The sequence below is a fragment of the Pipistrellus kuhlii genome, unplaced genomic scaffold, assembly GCF_014108245.1.
Source record: "Pipistrellus kuhlii isolate mPipKuh1 unplaced genomic scaffold, mPipKuh1.p scaffold_m20_p_16, whole genome shotgun sequence".
In the NCBI taxonomy this organism is placed as follows: Eukaryota; Metazoa; Chordata; class Mammalia; order Chiroptera; family Vespertilionidae; genus Pipistrellus; species Pipistrellus kuhlii.
The window spans coordinates 36,457,851-36,468,886 of NW_023425471.1; the positions used below are offsets into that span (position 1 = coordinate 36,457,851).

At 37.4% G+C, this 11,036-nt stretch overlaps 1 pseudogene; it reads right to left on the reverse strand.

Moving 5' to 3' along the window:
• Positions 1 to 7,409: 7,409 nt before the first annotated feature.
• LOC118720051 lies at positions 7,410 to 9,956 on the reverse strand (annotated as a pseudogene).
• Between the last annotated feature and the right edge of the window lie 1,080 nt (positions 9,957 to 11,036).

An 11,036-nucleotide genomic window follows, 5' to 3' on the forward strand; every position in this document is an offset into this window, starting at 1 on the left:
TTCATCGCTAAGGAACAACCAAGCAATAGGAGAAAAAAACTCCTCAAAGTAAACTTCAAAAATTGTTATTCAAAAGGCCAACTAAGTTGTAGTTGGATGAAAATATCTAAGGCTGTGGGACAATTATTGTTCTTGAGCATTTCTTTTATTATACGTAAGGAAAAGATGTTACTATACTCTATTTAAATTTGGAATATGAACACTTGGATGAGAACCAACAAGTTTCCCTTTGATTTTTATTGGTGATGTTATTTATTTATTTATTTATTTCATGAGTACATTAGTTTGGGGGAAATAAAATTTATATAAAAGTATAACTATAGATCATGATTTAAAGCAGTATTAAAAACCACTTGAATTCAGAGGAATGTTTTTCTGTTTCACTGACTTTCAGATGATGGAGTTACTAATAATTATGACTGGTCATAGAATGGACCCAGTCTAGAGTCTTTTCCCACTCAGCAAAACCAGTGTATTTCATATCTGTCTCCAGATTTTATGGAATGAGATGACTGAACCAGTGACACTCTGCTATCGTGAAGATCGTGCACATATTGGAAAGGCAATATTAAGCTTGAAATTATATTATGTAAAAATTTAATCCCCATGTTCTTGCAAGAAATACAGAATATCAACAACCCATGTCATAGTGGTAGGGTGGCTGACACCTTTGCAATTGATTAGGCTTTGACAAATCCTAGACAACTTAAGGTAAGTCATATAATTAAGGTTTTTAAGATTTTTAACTTCTATGCCCTAGGCTCTTCATTATATTCTGCGTCTATTCTCTTTAACATGAAGTATCTCCTATAAATAAGTAACTGTTGGAGAAAGAAATAAACTCTTGCATATATTATACATGACACGATATATAGTACAATCAATTTAAGTAGCCTGTTGGCTGTCAGGTCTTTTCTGCATGTAAATGTATCATGGATGTCTTACAGGGCAATGGGCATTCAAGGATTCCTAAGCATTAGACTTGTAATTTTTAATGTGATTCAGTTAAGAATTTTATATTCCACTAGAGGCCCAGTGCATGAAATTTGTACACAGGGGCGGGGGTGTCCCTCAACCCAACCTGCATCCTCTCCAATCTGGGACCCTGTGGAATTGGGCCTGAACCAGCAGTTTGACTTCCCACTCACAATCAAGGATCGATGGCTCCTAACTGTTGGCCTGCCTGCCTGGTTACCCCTAACCACACCCCTGCCAGCCTGATTGATATCTAGTTGCTCCCCTTCTGGCCCATTCACCCCCAACTGTCCTCCCCTGCCACAACCCACTTCCTCTGCGTGAGACTATGTAGATTCTGGGACTAGCCTCATGCGAAGCGGCCACCTGGCCCCATCACCACTGTGCGTGCAGCCATCTTGCGGCAGCTTTGCACGAGGGTGTGACACCACCTAGGCTTTTATTATATAGGATATAATGCAATTAAAGGTTCCTTCCTTCTGCCTCATGGAAGGCAAAATCAAAGTTAGATTTCTTCAGATGGCTCTTTGAATAGAATATATTTAAACAAACAATCAGATGATGCTCTTTGCAATATGACCCTACATGTTTAGCCACTAGTTTTTTTCTTGTCCAGTTTGGGGTAAATTCAGAATATAATTTTGTTTATACCTAAACACATTGAAAGAGTTGGCTACTGTCTCACTCTGGCACAATTGCAATTTGGTGACTGAATTAAATGATTCATTTCTTTTTACATTTAATTATTTAATTTTGTGATTATATTCACATGGCTCACAAATGAGTAAGTATAAACAGGTACATGGTAGAAAGTTTGCATTCTACCCCTGTACCTAGTTCCTCCCTCACCTTTCACATTTAACCTCTATTAATATTTTTATTCTCTATATTTCCATGTCACTATGCATTGGTTCAATTTCTATATTTATATTCTGTTCCATTGATCTATCTGTCAATTCATACCACAATATGACTGTTATATTTGAGGCTTTATATTAAATTTTAATAACTAGCAGGCAGATTTCTCATGCTTGGTTTTCTTTTATCAATTTTTTATGATGATGATTTGCTTATTTTCATATGAACTCTAGAATCAGCTTGTCTATTTTTAAAAATTATTGGTTTTTAAAACAAATTACATATTTATAAATTGATTTAAGGAACACTGATATTTTCATGATATTGTCATTGTCTACAGAAGCATAGTACAGTCCTTGGATGATTGATTTGTTGATAGTGCTGAAGGACAAGTGAAATAAAAGTTCTCAGTTTCTGGCTTAGGTTTCTTGATAGATGTGCACTGCAGCCAAATTAGGTCAAATGAGGTATAAGTACATAGACAAGGTAACCAAACAAAGTCAATCCTCTGTGTGTGTGTGTGTGTGTGTGTGTGTGTGTGTGTGTGTGTTGGGGAGGGTGAGAAGAGGAATAATCAATTCACTTGACTTTTACTTTTATTTGGGAGTAATTTCAAACATTGAAAAAGTTGCAAGGATAGTAAAGAACACCTGAATACCCTTTACCAGGTTCAGTTATTGAAACTGAACCTGGTAAAGATGTTGCCTCACTTTCTTCCTTCCCTACACTTACACACACACAGGCACATACACATGGACAGTTTTTCTGAACCAAAGTAAGTTGCAAATATCAAACCTGTCTGCATTTGCTAGGAATACGAACATTTCTTTCCTAATCCACCAATCAGATTCTGAATTTTTTTTTAATTTTTATTTTAGTTTACTGAGTTTTAATTGGGAACAATTCCTCAGCATTTAAAACTTTGAAGAACATAGAGCTTAAAAAATAAAAATGTTCTCCAATTTGAATTTGTTTCATTTTCCTTATACTTAGATTTGTGTTATGCAACATGGGATGGAATACCACATACATGATGTGTCCTTCTGAGAATGTCACATTCATAGACACAGGATGTACATCTGCATCTTTTTGGTGATGTGAATTTTATCTATTAGACAATGTGCTGCTAATTTCTCCATGGCATAGTTACTATTTTTCTTTTGCAATTAATAACTATTCTGTGGGAGATATTATCAGACCACGAGAACATCCTACTCCTTTCTGATCAAACCAGCCCCTCTACATTTTGTGCCCATTGATCATTTTGCCTGCATCTTTATTATGATGGCTGCAAATGATTTTTCTAACTGCAGCAGTCCCTGAAACTTGGTCAGGGGTTATCTCACTTTATCGATTTAGTTATATACTTATTTAGCTAATACTGGTATGATGATGGATACTTATTTCTTCAGTGGTTTTTAATCTGGCAATTAATTCCTTTTGGACATGTTATTGGGGTGTGGCTGTGTTTTCTCTTCAGCTAAGGTGTACTCTTCCCAACAGTGAGGAGTGTGCTTTTCTTTCCTTCCTACTAAACATCCTTCTCTCTCACACACAAACACCACACATGTCCAGAGCTCTGTTAAGAAAAGTCATTTTTTAAGACTGAACAAATGACCAAATGTCTTGAGGTTGCTAGCAATGACATTTGTAATTTCAAGTTATAAACATTGTGTGATCACCTTCTATGGATCATTGTAGTCAATGATTGGAAGTTTAATATGGATCTCCGTGATAATGGTTTAGGATATGGTTAATAGAGAATCAACGTCTGTATTTTAATTATTCCTCAAAGGATCTCTTCATTAAAGACCCGTGTAATTTATTTGTGCATTTCCCTGAAACCTTAATCCAGACACTTTGCTTGTATTGTATATGAGATATTACATAGCTTAGTTGGGTTTCAATTTCTTTCACCACAATGGAGTGCCTAATGCTACTTCTATTGCAATTTTTTTTTTTATTTTAGTGGAAAACTTGCTCTGATTCTAATTTCCCACCTGAGTCTCTCTGGTTTGTTTCTCCCCTAATGCCTTGTAAAAGAATAGAAAACAGATAATGCTTTTCCTGATAACCACAAAGTCTATATATAAGAAATTGACAAGCTTGCTGTTTGTGGATTAAAAGTAAGTCTCTTTTTTCAGTTACTTTTCAAGAATATAAGATTTTCTTCTGTTGTAGAAATTACTTTCACAGGCTTTTAAAAATCTAGAAGTCCTTTAGAAGAATTTGTGTTTATGATGTGTATATACAAACACGCATCTTTCAGTGCCCTGCCATATATCTGTTCACATAGGATACACACAAATGTGTTATTTCCCCTCTACTTCATTTGTTATTTCCAAGGTGACTTAGTGACAGGCATATCTTAGCTTCAATAAATTTATTTTTTATTATAGCATTTTTCCTATTCTATCCTAGCACAGTTTGTGGTGGAAGGTGTGCTATAAAAACATTAGGTATTGGAAGTTGTTGTCTTTAGAGACTCCTGAGTCCCTGTTTATGGATTTTAATTCACTCTGTCTCAAGGTTCTAAAACTAGCCTCTTCTTATATTGCTGTCACTTTGTATTTCACTCAAGAAAGTTCATCTAATCCAATTTCTGCTGCAACCTTGAGATTTGGAATAAAGCTTTTTAATACATGTATGCACACATACATGCACACATGTGCAAATGGAGGTACTGTTTTAAAGGAAATAACTGGCACCCTCTCAACAAAATCTTAGCTTTGGGTCCAGCTTAATGTTAACACATTGATGTGGCATAAAGAGTCACCTCTTTATAAACAGGTAGGGATACCAGTTAGAAATAATGCACAGGGTGGGACAAAAGTAGAGTTACAGTTGTAAGTATGCAAAACACAGAATTTAAAGGGACAGGGTTGGCTCTTGTTTTTTAGTCTACACTTCATCTGCCCTCACAGACCTTAACACAAAATACAAGGTATCTTCAAGGGAGCCATTAATATCTTTAGTTTTAGGGAAGAACAGTGACATTAATAGGTATCTGTCTTTCTAACAGTTTTATCTAGTATTCTTGTATTATTAATTACTAGAGGCCTGGTACATGAAAATTCATGCACTGGAGAGGGGTCCCTCAGCCCAGCCTGTCCCCTCTCACAGTCCAGGACCCTCACGGGTAGGAGGTGACACAGAAACCAGGGGAAGGCGACGTCCCCATCACACCTCTGCTGCTACCACTGCAGGCAGCACAAGCCTCAACTGGCCCTGGCTACCTGAGCCTCAGGTGGCATTTTTCCTATTCTATCCTAGCACAGTTTGTGGTGGAAGGTGTTCTATAAAAACATTAGGTATTGGAAGTTGTTGAGGCTTCCCTGCACCTCAGGCCAGCACTGGACGATGGGCAGCTACCATCAGAGACTTTCTTGTGCCTTGGGCTGGCCCTGGGTGGCTGGGTGGGGGGGTTGAGGGGACTGGGTGCCTCCATCTTGTGGCTGAGGGCACTGCCACCTTTGAGGGTATGACAGTCAATTAGCATATTCCCTCCTTATTAGCTGTGGGTGCAGCCATCTTTTCAACAGTGTGAGGATCAATTAGCATATTCCCTCTTTATTAGATAAGATTATATTATTTCCCATATAAACAAATGTAAACCTACTTTTGTCCCTCCACGTATAAACTGATATAATTGATTATGTCATTATACTAGAAAGTGTTTAACCATCATTATTTTAAGAGATATCTAGATAGAAAAGATAATTCAATAAACAGGCTAACATATCAAAATTAAGAATGTTTCCTAAATGAAATGTTGTGAATTGAAGAGTTAAATTTGCTTGTTCTCTCCAACTTTTCACAAACTCTTCCAATTTCCATTTATAGTTTGGGAATATGGAAAAATAATACTTGGAAAAGTTTAAAGACAATGGTTCATACTACAAGACAAAAGGATTACTTTCATCTTTTTAAACCTAATTTTGGCATCATGTCCTTTTTTATTTTAGTTTTTGGGAGACTAATATACTATATTTTTCTATAGTATAGAAAGGTCAATTGAGCATTCAGGATCAAACATCAAAAGTATTGTATCATGCCAGGACCGGTTTGGCTCAATGGATAGAGCGTTGGCTTGGGGACTGAAGGGTCCGAGGTTGGATTCCGGTCAAGGGCATGTACCTTGGTTGCGGGCATATCCCCAGTGGGGGGTGTGCAAGAGGCAGCTGATCGATGACTCTCTCTCATCGATGTTTCTACTCTCTATCTCTTTCCCTTCCTCTCTGTACAAAATCAATAAAATATATATTTAGAAGAAAAAAAAAAGTATTGTATCATCTTTTTTTCTTGGAACTTAATTCTTTTTCATAGAAAAACTGTGTCATGGCAGTTCCGCAATTTGAAAATGTGTCTTTTATTTACATTTTTTAAGTAGACTCTTTTGTTCTCTACTTTATTTCTACTCTTGTTATCATTGCCTTCTCATCTCACATCCTAACCACTTTATGTTGAATATATGTCTCTGGACTGTATTATTTAATCTTTATTTTAACAGTTTTTTCTTAGAAGAACAAAAAAGTGTTTGTCTGACTTAGTTTGCTATGCTAAGAGGCAGTGCCATGTAGTAAAAAGCATTATCTGTCCCAGAGAATTCAAATGAGCTGCCTTCATACACAGCCTGAGTCTGCTACTGAATAGCTGTGTTTTTATACACAAACTAGAGGCCCAGTGCATGAAATTTGTGCATGAATAGGGTCCCTAGTGACTTCCAGCTGCTGACCACTGGCCGAGGCCTCCCTTGGCATCTGCCTTGGCCTGGAACCACCTGCTCACCTGCTCTACCATTCTGCCACTCTCTTCGGGGCCCATTGGGCTGGCAGTGCCTCCACTGCCACCCACTGCCAGCACCGCATTGCCAACACTCATCATGTTCCATGCTGATCCCTGATGGTCAGCACAAGTCTGACTCCTAATCAGTCCAACACCTGCCTGTGGGGATAATTTGCATATTAACCTTTTATTATATAGGATAAGTTAACTATGAATTCCTTGGTTAGATGATATAAACAATTATCAGTTTCTTCAGTCATTGTGAGGGTTAAGCTACAATAGTAACACACATAAACCTCTAGTTCAGGTCTGGCAAATAGGCAGTAATTGGAATATGTTAACTACTACTATTTTTATTATTATGGTTGTTTCTTAAAATTTTAAATTGTGAGACTGGGGAAAACTAATTGGCTTGCTCCTCTGCTTGATATAAGGAGTTACAAACAGATTTCAGTAGCAACCCTGACTGCCTCTGAGGGCAAGAAATATTATTCAAATATTTCTCTCTGTATGGCAAAATAAATCATCTACCTAGTTAGTAGTGATGGCTATTAGCTGATTAGTTTTCTCCAAAGATGTTGATCTTACAGTAAACTATAAATACTGGGTGGCAGTTGATATTTATTTGCAGAATATATTTATTTATTGGGTTTTGCCTTAAAGCATCTTATTAAACTCATTGTCATCCAAAATAAAATAAAAATGCTTATAACATAAATCATAGACAGATGGCTAAAATGTGAACTATGACCTCTGTCCTTTAGGATAAACTGTACAGTAGTGTTCTCCTCCCACCTAAACTGGCTTATGGGTTTCGAGCAATTCATTCTGATACTATCTCATTATGGGAACCTGTATTTCTAGGATTTTCACAGTCTGTTATTATGTTCACCTTCTTCATCTTTTTCAAGAGGAGATGCCCTCTCCTTTTTCTCTGTGGGATGTTTTCTGGTTGAGAGTTGGAATTTTTGGCATTACTATCGGGTCTAGTAATAATTAATGTCGTTTTTAAACATTCGTTTAAAATCTTGCTTGGCGTTGACTTGTATTGACATAACCTTCAAACACGTGGTATCTACAGAACGTGTGAAGTGCAATTAACAAGTTTTGCTTGAAAAAGTTTGTGTTTGGTTTGGTTTTTGTTGCAAAACAAGGGCTAAGAAGATGGCTGATGAAGAGCATATTCGGCACTGCATGCTTTACGAGTTCCAATTAGGAAGAAAAGCAAGTGAGGCTGCAAAAAACATCTGTAGTGCTCTTGGTCAAGATGCAGTTAGCACCAGAAAATGCCAGCGTTGGTGTGAGAAATTTCGCAAGGGAAATTTTTCGTTAGATGACAAGAGTGGTCGAGGCCGTGTGTCCGATTTTGATCAAGAAGCTCTTCAAGCTCTTTTGGTGCAAAATCCTCAAATTACCCAACAAGAGCTTGCGACAACTTTAAATTGTTCACAAAAAACAATTTCCAATCAATTGTGTGCACTTGGCAAAGTCCAAAAGTTTGGAAAATGGGTTCCTCATGAGTTGACCGACAACAACCGTAATCAAAGAGTCACAATTTGCAGTTCGCTCCTCTCTCGTCAGAACCGTTTGCCGTTTTTAGAGCAAATTGTTACCAGAAATGAAGAATGGGTGCTGTATGTTAATTTGAAAAGGTGGCCTCAATGGTTGGACAAAAATGAGGCTCCGCAGCCCACGCCAAAACCTGACTTGCATGCGAAAAAAGTGATGTGTGTTTGGTGGAATTTTAAAGGAATTCTTCATTATGAACTTTTACCATCTAACCAAACCATTACAAGTGCAGTGTATAGTGCCCAATTGGAAAGGTTAGCCCAAGCTTTAAGAGAAAAAGAACCCGCGCTGATTAATCGGAAGGGCGTAATTCTTCACCACGATAACGCACGACCGCATACTGCAAGAATCACTGCTGAAAAACTGCGCCAGTTGGAATGGGAAGTTCTCCCTCAACCTGCATATTCTCCTGATATTGCCCCTTCCGATTACCATTTGTTTCGTTCTTTGTAAAACTTTCTTCTTGGAAAAAAAATTAATAATGAAGAATGCCTCAAAAATGCATTGACCAAATTTTTTGCATCAAAATCACAAGAATTTTACAACAGAGGGATTAAAATGCTTCTTGAGCGTTGGGCACAAGTAGTAGAAAACAACTGCAACTATATTGTTGATTAAATTTTGTTGTATTGTTTAAATAAATTAGATTTAAAAAAGTATTAGAAAACGACATTAATTATTACTAGACCCTCCTTCTCTGCATTCCCAGGCCTGGTGGCTTCACTGCTGAACTCTGCGCCTGGCTGGGCTGTCTTTTCTCCAGGCTCTCTAAGTGCCACCTTTTTTCCTTCAGTTATTTTGCTATTTACATGAGCAGCCAAGGAGGAAGTTTTGGAGTCCTCATATATTTCATGTGTGGAAGTTTGATTATTAGGACCAGGGGTGGGAGGTGTGGGCATTTTCTGTGCTTTGTTTCCTTCTGACTCTTCTTTCCTACGCGGTCCCTAGATAAAACCCTCTGAAGGCCCATAATGTTACTAGTAAGAACTTCCTCCTTTCCCTTCTGCCTCTAATTGTTCAAACAAAACACTCCCTGTTTAATACTGGGAATAGTATTTTCCACAAGAGCTTCATGAAGAATATATTTTACACAAGATTTATAACTTTCATATCGAAGTTCACCAAGCCTTTAAGAGATGGGTGATTCTTTTTAAATAATTGTGCTGGGACTCATTCAGATGCTGAAATCTTTCTTGCCAGTTAACAGACCCAGCAAAATTCCCAGTTTTATCAATCAGCCCCCCACCCCCAAAAAAATTCTAATGTAATTTAATAAGCCAGTAGAAATCTTCTAATTGTTTATTTTGATTTTTTGAATTCCTCAATTTCATCTGCAGTTAGATCTTTAGCATAAAAGTTCAAGCCTTGTTCTCTCTGGGGTGAAAAGCCATTGAATGCAAGTGTGGGTGTGCTCCAGTTTTTCATAATCCTCTCTCCACTTATTTAGAACTTATTCAGTGTAAACACCATCTGCCTTAAATGGAATTTTGTTCTTATAAGAGTGAGGATTACTCAAGTCATTTTGCTATTGGATATTTTTGAAGTTTGGGTATAGCGTGGACATTTGCACAAACCCCTCACAGCGTAAAAATGTCTCTGGTTTAACAGTTGCTTCAGTGGAATCAGCACCTTGCTCAGTGCACACTGCCTCCGTGTTCTTGTCCTGGGGCCTCAACTGATCTGGCTCCTGCCCTCATCTGCTGGGTGAACTCGCAGTTCTCCAAGGTGGTGGGCTTGTGGAAGCTAACCCTGCTGAGCACGCTTCCCATTGAAGAGGCTGGGGCAGGCGTGTGGCCCAGGCATGGCCTTGACAAGGGCACTGGGCACCCAGGGCCAAACTGTCTCAGAGCAGCAAGTAGCAGACAGGCACACTCTGCTATTTCCTTTTTCAAATAAAACTGTTATTATGATTTTAATGGATCAGTTTGAAGTCCTGTGTGTTCATGTGACTATATAAATGGAATTACAAAAGTGAATTTCAGCAGAAAAGTTTTGGAGACAGCCATCATGTATCTTTTCCCTTTAAGAGTTATCTTCTTATGGTTTTATTTCTTAGGAGTCTTTTTAGCACTTCTGTGACAACCCTTCCCCCAAGCAAATCAGGGAGTATCATAGAACAGTGGGGGCTGTTAAAAATGGTATTCTGGAACATCATGCTGATTTCCCTTAGGGAACCATTTTGACATTTTATCAGACTGTGTCTAGAAGTCTATGGAGCTTTTACTTATATTTAAGACTTAAAATCCATAAAAATCAATTGTATTTTTGTTGTATTTGCATTTATATAGATCCTTTAATATATTTTATATTATAGCTCTTTTATAGACCAATGAATTATATAGTTTTATGGCAAGGACTAAAGCTAGCAAAATTGACAGGATTATTTACAGAAGTCCTCCTTTTATACACTTCTGCATGTAAGAAGGAATATTGCAGATTATATAAAAGTGTAAATGGAAGGGAATTAACACCTATCAGTTATCGCCTTTCAGTGTCAACAGTTATCAATAAAACATCCTAAGTAATAGATATTAAGGTATTTTTATCAGTCCAGCTAACCAACCACATCATCCCAAATATCATCACATAAGTGCCCCCTTACATAGTAGGAGGATGGACTTTTGGCTAGGACTTATTTATAGAGGTGGAAAACATTTATTTATAACTTGGACTTGTACTCTTGGCTATAAGCAGGTATGCTTGAAAACTATGTATCACTAAAAAAGATTATAGCAATCATTAACATAAATTACAGAATCCTGTCTAAACTTCAGGCCTATTTTCACAGCGGACAATTGGGAAGATTTACCATATATTTTTTAAGAGTACTCAGATTGTGGAATGAACAA